The sequence below is a fragment of the Mya arenaria genome, chromosome 9 (genome assembly GCF_026914265.1).
Source record: "Mya arenaria isolate MELC-2E11 chromosome 9, ASM2691426v1".
In the NCBI taxonomy this organism is placed as follows: domain Eukaryota; kingdom Metazoa; phylum Mollusca; class Bivalvia; order Myida; family Myidae; genus Mya; species Mya arenaria.
In genome coordinates this window covers 44245879-44259177 of record NC_069130.1, presented here as the reverse complement: position 1 = coordinate 44259177, position 13299 = coordinate 44245879, and the positions used below count along the sequence as shown (strand labels likewise).

General features: G+C 33.9%; 1 protein-coding gene across 2 annotated transcripts in view; it reads right to left on the bottom strand.

Moving 5' to 3' along the window:
- Positions 1-13299, bottom strand: part of LOC128202719 (uncharacterized) — a 53699-nt gene that overhangs the window by 40185 nt on the left and 215 nt on the right. For both annotated transcript variants that reach the window (XM_052903799.1, XM_052903798.1), the window contains exon 2: positions 4246-4317. The gene's annotated coding sequence lies outside the window, so the exon portion shown is untranslated. The remainder of the gene's footprint in view (positions 1-4245; positions 4318-13299) is intronic.

Below are 13299 nucleotides of genomic sequence, written 5' to 3'. Positions count from 1 at the left end.
AATATTCGGTCATTTTTTCAATCGAATATTCGATTACCAAAATACATATTTTAGAAGATGTGGTTAACTACTATAATTATTCACTAAAGTAATAGCCGGGGCATTTTTACCCTACTTTGTTCCGTAGCCTTTGTATTTCTAAACAATGTGAAATCATATGGATTACTTGTCAAATAGCGTTTGCACCAAAGGAGGGCCTTTCCATAGGATGAGTAGACTTGTTCTGAGATTGACCTCTTAATTAACTAAATATAACTATGGAAAATCCAAACTAACTCGGGAACTAGTAAAATAATAAAACAAAAACATATGTGGATTTGACTCATCAATTGTACAACGATATAGAAAATATATCCTAAAATGCTATATATATATATATATATATATATATATATATATATATATATATATATATATATATATATATATATATATATATATATATATATATATATATATATATATATATATACATTTGTATCTCAATGCTCGAACATTGTAACGAAACACGGAAAAACGGATAAAGCACATGTATGTCACAACATTATTGTAGCACATGACATTCAAATCATCACCTCGATTTGCGCTATGTTGCACAACTTAATTTGCAGCCAAGACAACACATTGGTGTTAAAGCCGATTCCTAGCCAGTTATAGTAACATTAGGGGAACTCTTTATAGTACCCGACAATATGTCCCTAAATGACATATGACGCGTGTTTAGCATATTGTCATCACATTCACACCTCTGGCATTAGGGGTCTATCGTTGTAAAAACAAGACAAGCAAACTTTATAAACAAAAACAGTGTTGTAGGCAAAAGGTTTTTATTCTCTTTTTTGCACTATTTTTTCGAATATTCGAATACCGAATTTGTCATTCGAATACCAAATGTTTGATTGAATATTTAAATATTCATTGCATCCGTAGTTATAAGGGAAAAGGCTACGTTTTACTAAACAAATTACACTCATAAAAAAATAATTTTTTTAGATGGTGCGGGCGCAAGTAATATATATATATATTTTTTTTTTTTTGCTTTTCTGAAGAAATAGGTGCGGGAAATCTGATGAACAAGTTATTTATTTGGTGTGGCCTAATGTTACATTTAGAATTGACCAAGAAACCTAGTTAATGACTCCATGTTACCCAGTTCCAAACTAATCTAACATTTCATCAAGGCAAACATTCTGATCAAGTTTCATGAAGATTGGTCCAAATATATTGCAAAAAAATATAGCCTCTAGAGTGTCTACAAGTTTTTTTAAGATTTGACCCAGTGACCTAATTTTAGACCCCACATGACCGACTAGTCGCAAACTATTCAAAGGTTTCATTGAGGCATTCTGATTAAGTTTCATGGAAATTATAGCAGATGTATTGCCTCTAGAGTGTTCCCAAGATTGCTGTACGATATAACCTAGTGACCTAGTTTTTGACCCATGACACAATTATAAAATGCAGTCGAAATTTAACCCAAAAGAACATTCTGACCATGTTTGAATTTAATCAGACCAATCACCACCATAAAATAGTTTCGGACAAGATTTTTGAAAGATTTGACCTTGTGACTTTATTTTCAATCATATGTGACCCAGTTTCAAATAAGTCCAAGATTTCATCAAGGAAAATGTTCTGATTAAGTTTTTTGAATATTTGACCAATATATAATGCCTCTAGTATGTTCCAAAGATTTTTATAAGATTTGACCTACCGACCTAGTTTTTGACCCCATGTGACCGACTTTCTACAGTGGTCTTTATTTCATCAAGGGGTACATCATGACCAATTATGTCCATAACTTGACCAATCATTACCATGATGGTTCTGGACAACATTTTTCTAAGATTTGACCTAGTGACCTAATTATTTATCATAAATGACCCAGTTTTCTTTATGACCAAGAGTTCATCAAGGAAAACATTCTGATAAAGTTTCATGAATATTTGACCATGTATTATGCCTCTAGTATGCTCCAAAAAATTTTCTAAGATTTGACCTAATGACCTAGTTTTTGACCCAAGTGACCCAATCTTAAGAGCGGTCGAGATTTGATCAAGGGGATCATTCTGACCAAGTTTGAACATTTTCTGATCAATGCCTACCAAGATATGGTACCAGACGGACGGACGGAAGGACGGACAACGCCAAAACAATATCCCCCTCCCGAAATCTTCAATTCAGCGGAGGAATCAATACAAACAATGATGTTGAAGGATGGCACCATCGCCTCAACACCAGAGCAAGAGGAGCGCAGCTCCCCTTCTACGTGCATGTACCTCTCCTGTCAGGAGAGGCCAAGTACATGGACATGCAGGCACGGCTGGTCTCAGCCAAACATCTTACAATGCATGCATAGGAATAAGTACAGATCAACCCACGAGAAACTACATCAAGCCTGGGGGAAGTATGAAGAGGACAACATGATGACGAACCAACTCCCGAGGACTGTCAGCCACATCATTGGACTAGGATCCATTGTAACATCAGCAGAGAATTACAGCGAAAACTAATAACATGTGAATGAAACATATGATCCCTTTAAAGACAACGTTATCACCTACTTATCACCTTTGAAAACCCTTATATAGTGCATTTGTGGTACAATGTCTCCAAGAATGGTGTGATATTGAAGTGGTACCAAGTCTCCAACATCCAACCTAATTTGCATATCTGTGAATAGCTACAAGGTTTCCCTAAACTGACTTATACAAATGATTATTATTGTCTTCATATGAACACTGTTGTCGTGCTAGTTTCACACCCACATTCACTAAAATGTATACAAACACAAGTTCCTATCAGAAATGAATCGAAATATCATTGATATTCTGTGCCCGCATGATTTCGAGAATGAATTGACTGTCGTAAATTTTATGGTTTATTTTTTTTTATAAATGCTGAAAACTTAAATAATATTTCTCGTATAATCTATTATAGTCTTATATTTAGTATATTAAATAAAAGGATAGATAAACGAACAATAGGCATCTTAATCCGCAGCCTGTACGATTTGTCGGAAACTGCTTCTCATCACCAGCTATTTAGAACAGTGAAAGTACTCTCTTGGCGCCCCTTTTAGATACATTATTTGTGACGTCACACATGTGAAAAATACGTTGACAATAGCAGCCTTCTCTGCTGATGGTATCATGGCAAACATGTTTAGAAGTATTTAAATGTCAAGTCCTATATAGTGTATTGAATCTTCATACCTAAAAAAAACCTAGATAAATTACAACTTTATAATTTAACTAGAAAATGATCAAAACACCCTTCTCACATTTCTATAAAATAGGATGGTCTACAATAACACGACCACGTAATAATCATACAATTTTAAGCATATAATAACCATACATTACAAAATGAACAAATTCGCTCAAAAGGGCCAATATGTTTAATTTTCGAACCATGCTGATTTTCTTTACATTTAGGTGCTTTGCTTAAAGGGTAACACTACACTAAATGTTTAGTCTGATGATGCTCAACGTAGCTACGCATCACTGTACAATATTTCAAGATATGAGATGTAAACCATCTGAAAATATAGCTAACGAATTTCAGCAAAATTAGCTTACTTCCTATATTGTTTGTATTGAAACATACAGAAAAGATTGAGCAGAATTAAATCCATACATTTTTGAAATCTATGTACTGTAAACCATAAACTAACTCAGTAATTGTTCTTTTTTTGTGATAATTTACTGGTATTGTTTTTGGTTTCATAACATGTCTGAATCCTAAAGACTCCTCAATTTATGTTTATATGCCTAATACATGACATTTTCCTGATTAGAATCCATACATACAAGTGCGATATCCACTGATTAGCCTCGGTGGGTGAACGAGTGAAACGCCGAGGAAAGAGGATTATGATTAATTGGATGTCGTGTCCGCGATGACCAAAATCCGCCGAGGAAAACGGAAAGTGGTAGTTCCGCGTGGAGTTTACTGTAATATTTAGATATCGAAAATGCTATTCTGACCTATTCATTAGAAACTGTGAGTAGGATTAAATTCTGTTTTATTATTGGTCCCAGCCTGGACCAAATTTAAGAATTTATGTAAAATGAGATAAGAATTTATGTAAAATGAGATTGTTATCATGTTGAAATTGCACTACAATGTTGATATTTTAATGCTGCCATTCTTTGTTGATTAATTGTACAAACATGCAGGTACATTTTGGCTAAAACCAGTACTTGATTGTTGCATTATTGTCTGAAATAGCACAACCATTACCTCATCTGCCACTTTTCATTTGAACAAGCCAGGAATTCAGATCCGGCCCCACCATTGGTACAATTCTGCCCTCTGAAAATAAAATAAGATTAACAATTTAAATGTCTGCCATGCATGGGCACCGCAAAAATGACATCATTTTCTATGCTTCTGCATCACCACCACCAGTTGATATTAATATAGAATTTAACCTTGAAAGAAATGTGTTCCGGAATACGTGTAAACCCATTTTGCTAGACCACTAGCATGATGATCTATTAGTTAGAGAGCTATATTAGTAAACAGGCATCCAATTCAGGGTTGTCAAAAAGAACCGGCTGCCGGCCGAAATGGACGGTTCAAATGGAGTTTGGACCAGTTAAAATTCAGAAGAAAATTAATTTTTTTTTGGCAATAAGGCCTTGTTTTTAATTAATTGGTTAACGGATTCGCCGCCCAATTATTTCGAAAACTCAAAAAAAAATTGAAAAAAGTAAATCAGTTTTGGTCTTTTGGCGCACATGAAATGATGTAAAACCTGTTGCCTGTTCCTTTGCAACATAAGGATGCAGTTTTAAAAATTGTTTCCTAAATGGCGGCCTCAATTGGGCTGATATCATACAAAAAAAATAATTCTCATTTTCAACATACCATCTGCATTTAAACTATTTTTGGGGTATAACTGACATCATGGCTGATGTCTGTATCAATGGTAACAAATCACATATATATAAACAAGAGTAATTGATAAAATATATTGTCCTGTGTTTGTCCCAGGGGGCATTAATTGTTAAACAAATTAGATGGAGACTATTATTCAAGTAATCAAAATCTGGGGTAACTTAAATTTTGTTAAAGCTGCAGAGAAATATCTTAACTTCAAAGAATTCATTACTGAATATAAAGTCATTCTTATTATTAACATTTCCTTAAATTCCATTTAATTAATAATTGAGTCAGTGCAATTTGTTACATTGTGCTTTATCTGTTGAGAAGAAGTAGTGCCCATCAATAAGGAGACACAGAATGCAGGAAATAAAGCGCTGAATTTCAAAAGGGGGGGGGCATGCCCACGTTTCCCCCTAGCTGGCCTTCTTTTTGTTTCAGTAGGTTCAACAAAAACTGACAAAAATTGACAACCATGCAATTGGATTGGGTATAAAAGACTGACCAGACCGGACCAATTATGGACCAACATAAATCTCCGTGCCAACCCGGTTTAAAAGACTGGCTGATCTGGAAGGTATTTAGACTATGAGGGGAAAATGTAACCCTCCCCCAAGGGGGAATCTTGTAGACGATTTTATGAAAGTGTATCATCTTACAAACATTTTAAGACATGTTTACGCCTTTGCCGTTGGGGCGTTTGGAAACTACATGTACAGCATTTTAAAGTTTGTTACTATATAAATATTGCATGGCATGTACGGTCACACTGTAAGCCATGCAATATTTATTTTATGAGACCGAACACAGTTACGTTTATATACATATATAAAGACGTTTCACCATTACACAACTTTCAAGTGTAATCAATTTATTCTGTAATTATTGTTTGTTTACATTAGCTGTCATTTTGCTGCAAATGTCGTTTAGAAATAATGCAAACATCAGAAGTTACCAGACTTACAGAACACATGTTAATAAGCGCTTACCACCTCAGACCTGGGAAACCAAAAAATGCCTTTTTTAGACGCGCGTGCAATGTGACAGTATCATGTCAACTGGTCAAAACCGTAGTCAGTTTGTGGCAGTACGAAAATGCCCATGATGGGTATATATGAGATTTAACATGGACAGGTCACGTGAGGTATAATAACAAATAATGTTCAACTTTTGTACATAGCTATCACTTGTATAATACTACCATTTTATAACAAAACTAAAACTCCACGAGTCGGATGTGTCGTCTGACGAATTATTTACTGTCGACATTATGGCTGTTAGATTGGCATTTTATTCATTTATTGACAACGGTATTCCATTTAACTTACAAGACTAAGTTAGTGTAGGTGGCATTTGAATTGAAGGTAAAGGCGTTTAAAGCCAACAAAAATTAACAACGAAAATTAACAAAAGGCCATAACTCTAAAAATATGGAAGCAAGTAGTGTTGGGAATCGACAGAAAATATACTATCGATAATCGGTTTATGAAACCGATCAATGATCGATTATAAATCGATTTAATCATTATTTAATTATCTTTGGTCATCATATTAATGCATACAGATACAGTACATGCACCAGATTTTAGCACCAATGTTGACTTACAATATATTGTTCGTACATTTATTTGTATAAATTACATTTTTTATTCAGAACGCAACTATCTTTTAGTGTTTACAAGTTATTATTACAGAACATGACACCACAGACTCTATTTTTTACCTTACATTTGTGTTAAATAAACACCAAAAATAATAATATCAATTTCTTTTTAATAATCAGTCAGTAACAAATACAAAAAGCAGTTGAATATTCTATATGTTTTACTTTAGCAGTTAGATTACAAAGAAATTTTGTAATAAGGTACTGTAGTGACTTACTGACTTGATAAGAATATGACTAGATTCCTTAACATAGTAACACTTTAACATTTCAACATTAACAAGCATTAACCAAAAAAAGAAAAATAGTCTGTAGCGGTTACGTCCCTTTTTTCTACAATCAATTGTTCAAATTTCACTATTGATCAGACTTCCCGAAAGTTGAAAAAAAAGTGGCAGACATTCGGTCTGACAAGACATAAAAATCTGTCAGACCGAAAGGAAATCTGTCAGACCGAAACAAAAGGAACAAAAAACGAAGTAATAACATTGCTTTATTCATCAATAGCAGCTTATTTCTTTATAAAGGCTTTATAGTATGTCTCTTATGAAAATCATCACTCTGTCAAAATTCAAAAGTTCTTCTTGATATTCAAAACACTCCTCATCAATATAGGGGTTTAAGTCCTGTTTGTCACAGAGAGTGTTAAATCTCCATTTTAAGAGCCTGATGTAAGGAATTTTTCAGTGTTGGACAGGGTGACAACCTCCTGTGATGCCAATGGTTCTGGTGTAGTTTGTTCGATTATATGCAGGCACATCTAGACTCTGCCTAAACGAACAAAATTTATCATGGACAGTGGATGTACAAATAAACTTTTATCAATAAAATAAAAAAAACTCACAAATAAAATGCCTTTTACAACATGCCAAATATTATATTACAGTGGAGAATTTAGATTACACTTTTATACCTTATTATGGATTAAGTTTTTGTTGTACAGGATATTTTTTTTTTTTAATTTATAAAGGTAGAACTATATTTTAAGATAGAAGTAATAATTGCCTACCAGCAAAGTGTCCATAACTTTCTGTTTCTGGAGGTTTGAGTTTCACCATCATCATCGCAGGTTATTACTTGCATTTCTTTGTCAATAATGAGTCATTTCCTATTTCTTTGCCATTTCGCAAAATAATTCTTTTATGACATTTCGTTTCATATTCATTTTCCTTTCGGAGCATTCATCGATTGATTATTTTCTCTTTATTTAACTAACATTCGTATAATGTTAGAGAAGCCATGTTTGATGCGCAAATGACTGACATTATGTAACATGCGCACCGATTGGTTATTCTACGGGCACTGTGCTGAAAGCGACCAATGAAAACTTGTGTAACATTTTTCTAAGGCCCTCATGCTAAAACCCGGTTACCGGGATTTTATGCTAAAACCCGGTCACCGGGAATAAAAAATAGCCGGACAGTCGGACCGATTTTTGTTCAGAAATCGTCGGACCGGATCAAAATTTGCCGGTCATGTCCGTCGGACCGACGACTTTCGGGAAGTCTGATTGATTGTCGCCGAAGTAGGCCTTTCCGATCAATTGTTGATTATAATAGATCATCCGCACAACACTTGTGCACTGCACTTGCCCTCTGAATGAGATCTATCTACCTATTAAGTTTTAGGTTGATACCTCTTTTAGTTTACGATAAATGCCCCTGACAAAATTTAAGCTTGAAAATTAACAAAGGGCAATAACTCTAAACATATAGATGCAAGAGTTACAGATCTTGTGCACTGCACTTGCACTCAATGCAGTGGTCCAAATTAGCACAAGCCCGCAAGCCCTGCACTAGTTAAATGTCTTTCAGCCTTGCTCAAATTCTGAATTTTATATAGCAGGGCTTGTTCAGAAATTTGATGCCTGAAGCAATAGTATAATAATTTGGGCTTCTTGATCCAAAAGTCTAATTTCGATGACTGTCAATGAGATCTATCTTGCTATTGATACCTCTTATATTCTTCAAGATATGCCCCAGACAAAACTTGAAGCACGAAAATCAAATAAGTGCAATTTCTCTAAAACTAAGAAAGCAAGAGTTAATGTTATAGTGCACTGCACCTGCCCTCAATGAGATCTATCTACATATGAAATTTCAAGTTGATACCACTAATAGTTTACGAGATATGCCCCGGGCAAGTGAAAACAAGATGCTGACGCCAACAAAGGGCAATAACTCTAAATATATATAAGCAAGAGTTACGGTTCTTGTGCACTACACTTGCCCTCAATGAAATCTATCTAGCTATAAAGTTTCAAGTTGTCAAGATATGCCCCTGACAAAACTTTTAAGCATGAAAAATAACAAAGGGCAATTAATTTAAAACTAAGAAACTCAAAGCAAGAGTTACTGTTATTGCACAATGCACTTGAGATATATCTACATATGATGTTTCAAGTTGATAACTCTTATATACTCTTAAAATCACTGATAAGAAGTTATAGATATATACTAAGTATGTTAATTCCAGATCACAAATTTTAATTTTGGTTTTATCTTTGTGTTTGTAATTTTTGAGCTTGTACAAGCTAGATTCAAAATAGTGAATACTTTGAAATAATTATATTAATAGCATATATAATAATAAATTATTTCAATGCATATTTATTTTTTGGATGAGCTTGTAACTAATTGTATGTTTGATTTTTATGTTCATGCATTTCTTTTTTCAAATATTTAATTTAATAAATCAATAAGAAATATGGAAAATATTTTTATTAAGGCCAAATAAAAAATAGGTGCGTTTCAGGTAACGCTGCCATAAAAAATAGGGTAGGTAGGTCGGAATATTTTTTTATTTTTTTTTTAAATATTTTTTGATATATATCAATTTCAGTAACTGTTGACTCAGACTGTACCAAAAATAAAAGTCATTAATTTTCAGGTTTATCAGCAGTTTTTAAACATGTTCCATGCTTCAAAGGAAATGTGTTCCATGCTTCAAAGGAAACGATCTTTATTTGTCTGGTTAACTACTTTGACAATGATGGTTGGATTTCAACTAAGTAATGGTACACCACTCTTTTATTATTGAAGACTTTCCAGGAACGGTTTTACTTTTCTTTATCCACCCATTTGCTTTCAATCACCCGCTCACCTGCCTGTTACATAATTATATTGAGAGTGGGACAGCAAATTTACCATATAAGCCATCAGCCAAGGAAACCTCAATGCTGTCAAGAGGACCTGGGGGTTCAGGTTTGATTGCCAAAATTGCACACTTAAGTCTGACATATCAATCCAAAAGTCAGCATCTGACACATTAGTATCTGACAAGAAAATTAAGTTCAAGAATTGAAATATACCTGTCACACAAGCACAACCTACCCATAATTCACGTTAGAGTTTGGACACTCTAAAAATTTGGAAACCCATTATTAATTTCAAAAATAATTTATTTTGCGTAGTGACTACCTAATTTTCGGACACCCAAAGGACATCAATTATGACTTTTACAGTTACTTAGTCCCACAGACAAAGATTATTGATCTTTATCCTTAGAATGTATTTGCCTGGCTAGATTACCTAACCATATACATCACTGTGACAAGTTAATTAGTTACAACCCATCCTAAACGAGTTATTGCCTGTTAAAAAGGAAGTGTGATATATATAATAGAGGATTAAAGAAACAACAAGGGCAATCAAGAGATTAAGAAAACACAGGCATGACATGTTTGAAAAACGATCCGCCAATAAACTTTGAAACTTGTACCACACTTTTAATATAGACTTTATGAAGCAACAATCGTACAGTAATACTCATTGAAACACCAATAAAACAATAAAACAACAACAAATTCAATGATACAGGTAACTATTTAATGTAATGAATTAAAGTTAGAAATGCAATACTTAAGTTACAATCGAAAACACCACCCAGACACATTAATCCTGCATAACAATATCCATGCTCTCCACGAAATCCTCGTGAGTATAACTGTGAGTTATGTGACATCACATAGTCACGAGTGTGACTGTTTGATCTGAAGCCAATAGAAGGTGTTTATTCATTCCAATGCATGTATAAAATGGTGTTGAATGGGATTTTAATTAACTTGATGAAGGAGTTACACTTAAAGGCGTTATAACCATCGATAACTACGGATAAATTAATAAGTGGTAAAATGCAGACATGAAGAAAAAAGGCAGGTTTAACATACATGGAGATAAAATGTAAAATTGGTTATTTTCAATGAATTCGGACAGCGAAAAAAATTATTATTTTTAAGGTGTCCGAACTCTAAGGTGAATACGGTAAATACAATCAGAAATCCAACTCTAATATTGTCAACTTTTCGTATACATTTCGTAACAAATGCTTTTCGTACCCAAATCACATTTTTTCAGGGAAAAATAGGTTAGGGTCGGCGGGAAAAAATAGGGTCGGTAGGGTAACCTGAAACGGACCTATTTTTTTATTTGGCCTTAGGTTAATATTAACTACAACGACCTGGGATATCTTTGAATAAGTCGGGTCTTCTATTGATAACTGTCCATAATGCTAATTGGATATAGCCCGGACTGTTGAGGTTGGGACCTTATAGCTTGTACCTGCCGGGATCAATTTTTGAGAAAAGCCGCCACTTCTGAGGTAGGGACTCTATAGCTTGTTACTGCCGGGACCGATGATTGAGAAAAGCCGCCACTTCTGAGGTCGGGACTCTATAGCTTGTTACTGCCAAGACTGATGATTGAGAAAAGCCGGACCACTATGGCCGGGACCTTAGCTGATAACTGCCGGGATCGTTTATTGACTTCATTGTAGAGATTGAGACAAGACACAACTTGCTTATACAGCTTCTTAATTGCATTTGCATATTATAATATAAACAATGTCTCACTCTTGCGCACAGTGGTCAGAAATTGGCTCATGGTGAGCATTATTTGATAAGCATACAAAGAGCTGAATTTTCTACCTTCTGTACCCTGTGCGTAGGAGTGCAAAGGGGTCACTCCTACCAACTTTCTAGCATAAAATAACTTAGTCTAAAATAATAGACGTGTTATACGAGATTCTTCCAATCCCTAAGGCCACACCAAATTAATGTTTAGTTCCTCGGATTTTTGCCAAAAAAAATTGGAGCGAGCGAGCGAAAAAAAAAAAAATTGTCAGTTTTCATAAAAACCGAAGCAAGCAAAGAGCGAAAAATATATATTTTTCCTTATATTCAAGGTAAATAAGAAAGATTGTTCAAAATAGTTGTTCAAAACTGTTGTTTTATCAGAATTTGATCAAAAATGAGCTTGATACATCAATTTGGACCAAACAATGACTCATGTTCCAGTTAAGATGACCTGTCATCTTCAGCATCGTCGTAACAAGGTAAAAATTTGGTCCCTTGTATTATGACTTGAATAAAATAGTACTAGGTTGATCATTCCGATTTCCATTCAAAATGAGTCACTAATTACGCAATATAATCGCTACCAGTCTCAGATACACATGCTTTATTGCATAATGATTGCTTTAAATAATGATCCTTTAGTGAATGAGACGATCAACAATGACTTCAAGCATGCTCAAAACATATTTATTGTCAAAATTAAGATTTAATTTCCAAACTTCAAGCCACATTGTTTATACCGGAAGCCGCCATTTTGATTGAATTTATTGAAACTAAAGCTAAATCAATCGAGATACAGTATGAAAACACTACGCATCGGTAACTTCCCTTTAAAAAACATGAAAACTAGCGTAGAAAAATTAAACTTGATTATTTTTAGCCTTTTAATAAATTATTACCTGAAAAAAAAATGTTTGGCGATCAAAATGGAGATGCGGGCGCACAAAAAAAATGAAAATATTTTTTTTACATTTTCAAAATAATAGGAGCGTAAATCCGAGGAACGAAATATCAATTTGGTGTGGCCTAATGTCTAAACGGGAATGTGCAAAAAACGGGGGTGTTTTAAAAAATATTGAAATTGTTTTAAGTGAAGTATTTTATGGTTGAAATTGATCATAAAGAGTTATATTAATATTTTACCATGTAAGTGAAATGTTATTTTGCACTAAACAAGCATTTAATGCATTAAAACAAGTTGTTTACCTTTCAAATATAACGAAAGTTGACTGACACAGACAACAATTATGCGAAGGGGAACAACTCGATGCGATCGTAATTACTCGGCCTCCTCCGACAAAGCTTCGAGATAGGCCTCTTTATACAATCGTAACAACTCGGCCATGGCCGATATGTTCCGAGCTATTTAAAACTGTGCTCTGAAGCCTTGCAGGTGCCCTTCATGTATATATCGTTATGTTTTGACAGAATGAAATGAAGAAAAGCCGTCAAACTCATAATTGGAAGTTGGATATTTATTTTTTTGTGTACCAAACTAATATAAAATAACATTATCTGGTAATATTTCTTGTTTTTATGATATTTTATAGACGCTATAAATTACGCTTTGGCCTGGAATCCTGAAGGATTTGCCATATCAAAAATCTAAAAAAAATCCGTCAACGTACAATTATTTGGACTAAAAATAACTATGAATAACTGCAATTTAACAATGTCAGAAAATCTCGAAATGCCTAAATAAATTTTATCCATTGACTAATATCAGATCTATAGCACTAATAACTGTTTAAATAAAGAATAGTATCAAAACTGTGATCATTTACAGGTTAATTTAAAGTTAAAACATTAGCCTTAAAATTTTGTTTACAATAATCTTTATAGTAGATAAATGAGTAATCACCGTGGGAAACATTCCAACGGTCACGTGACTTCC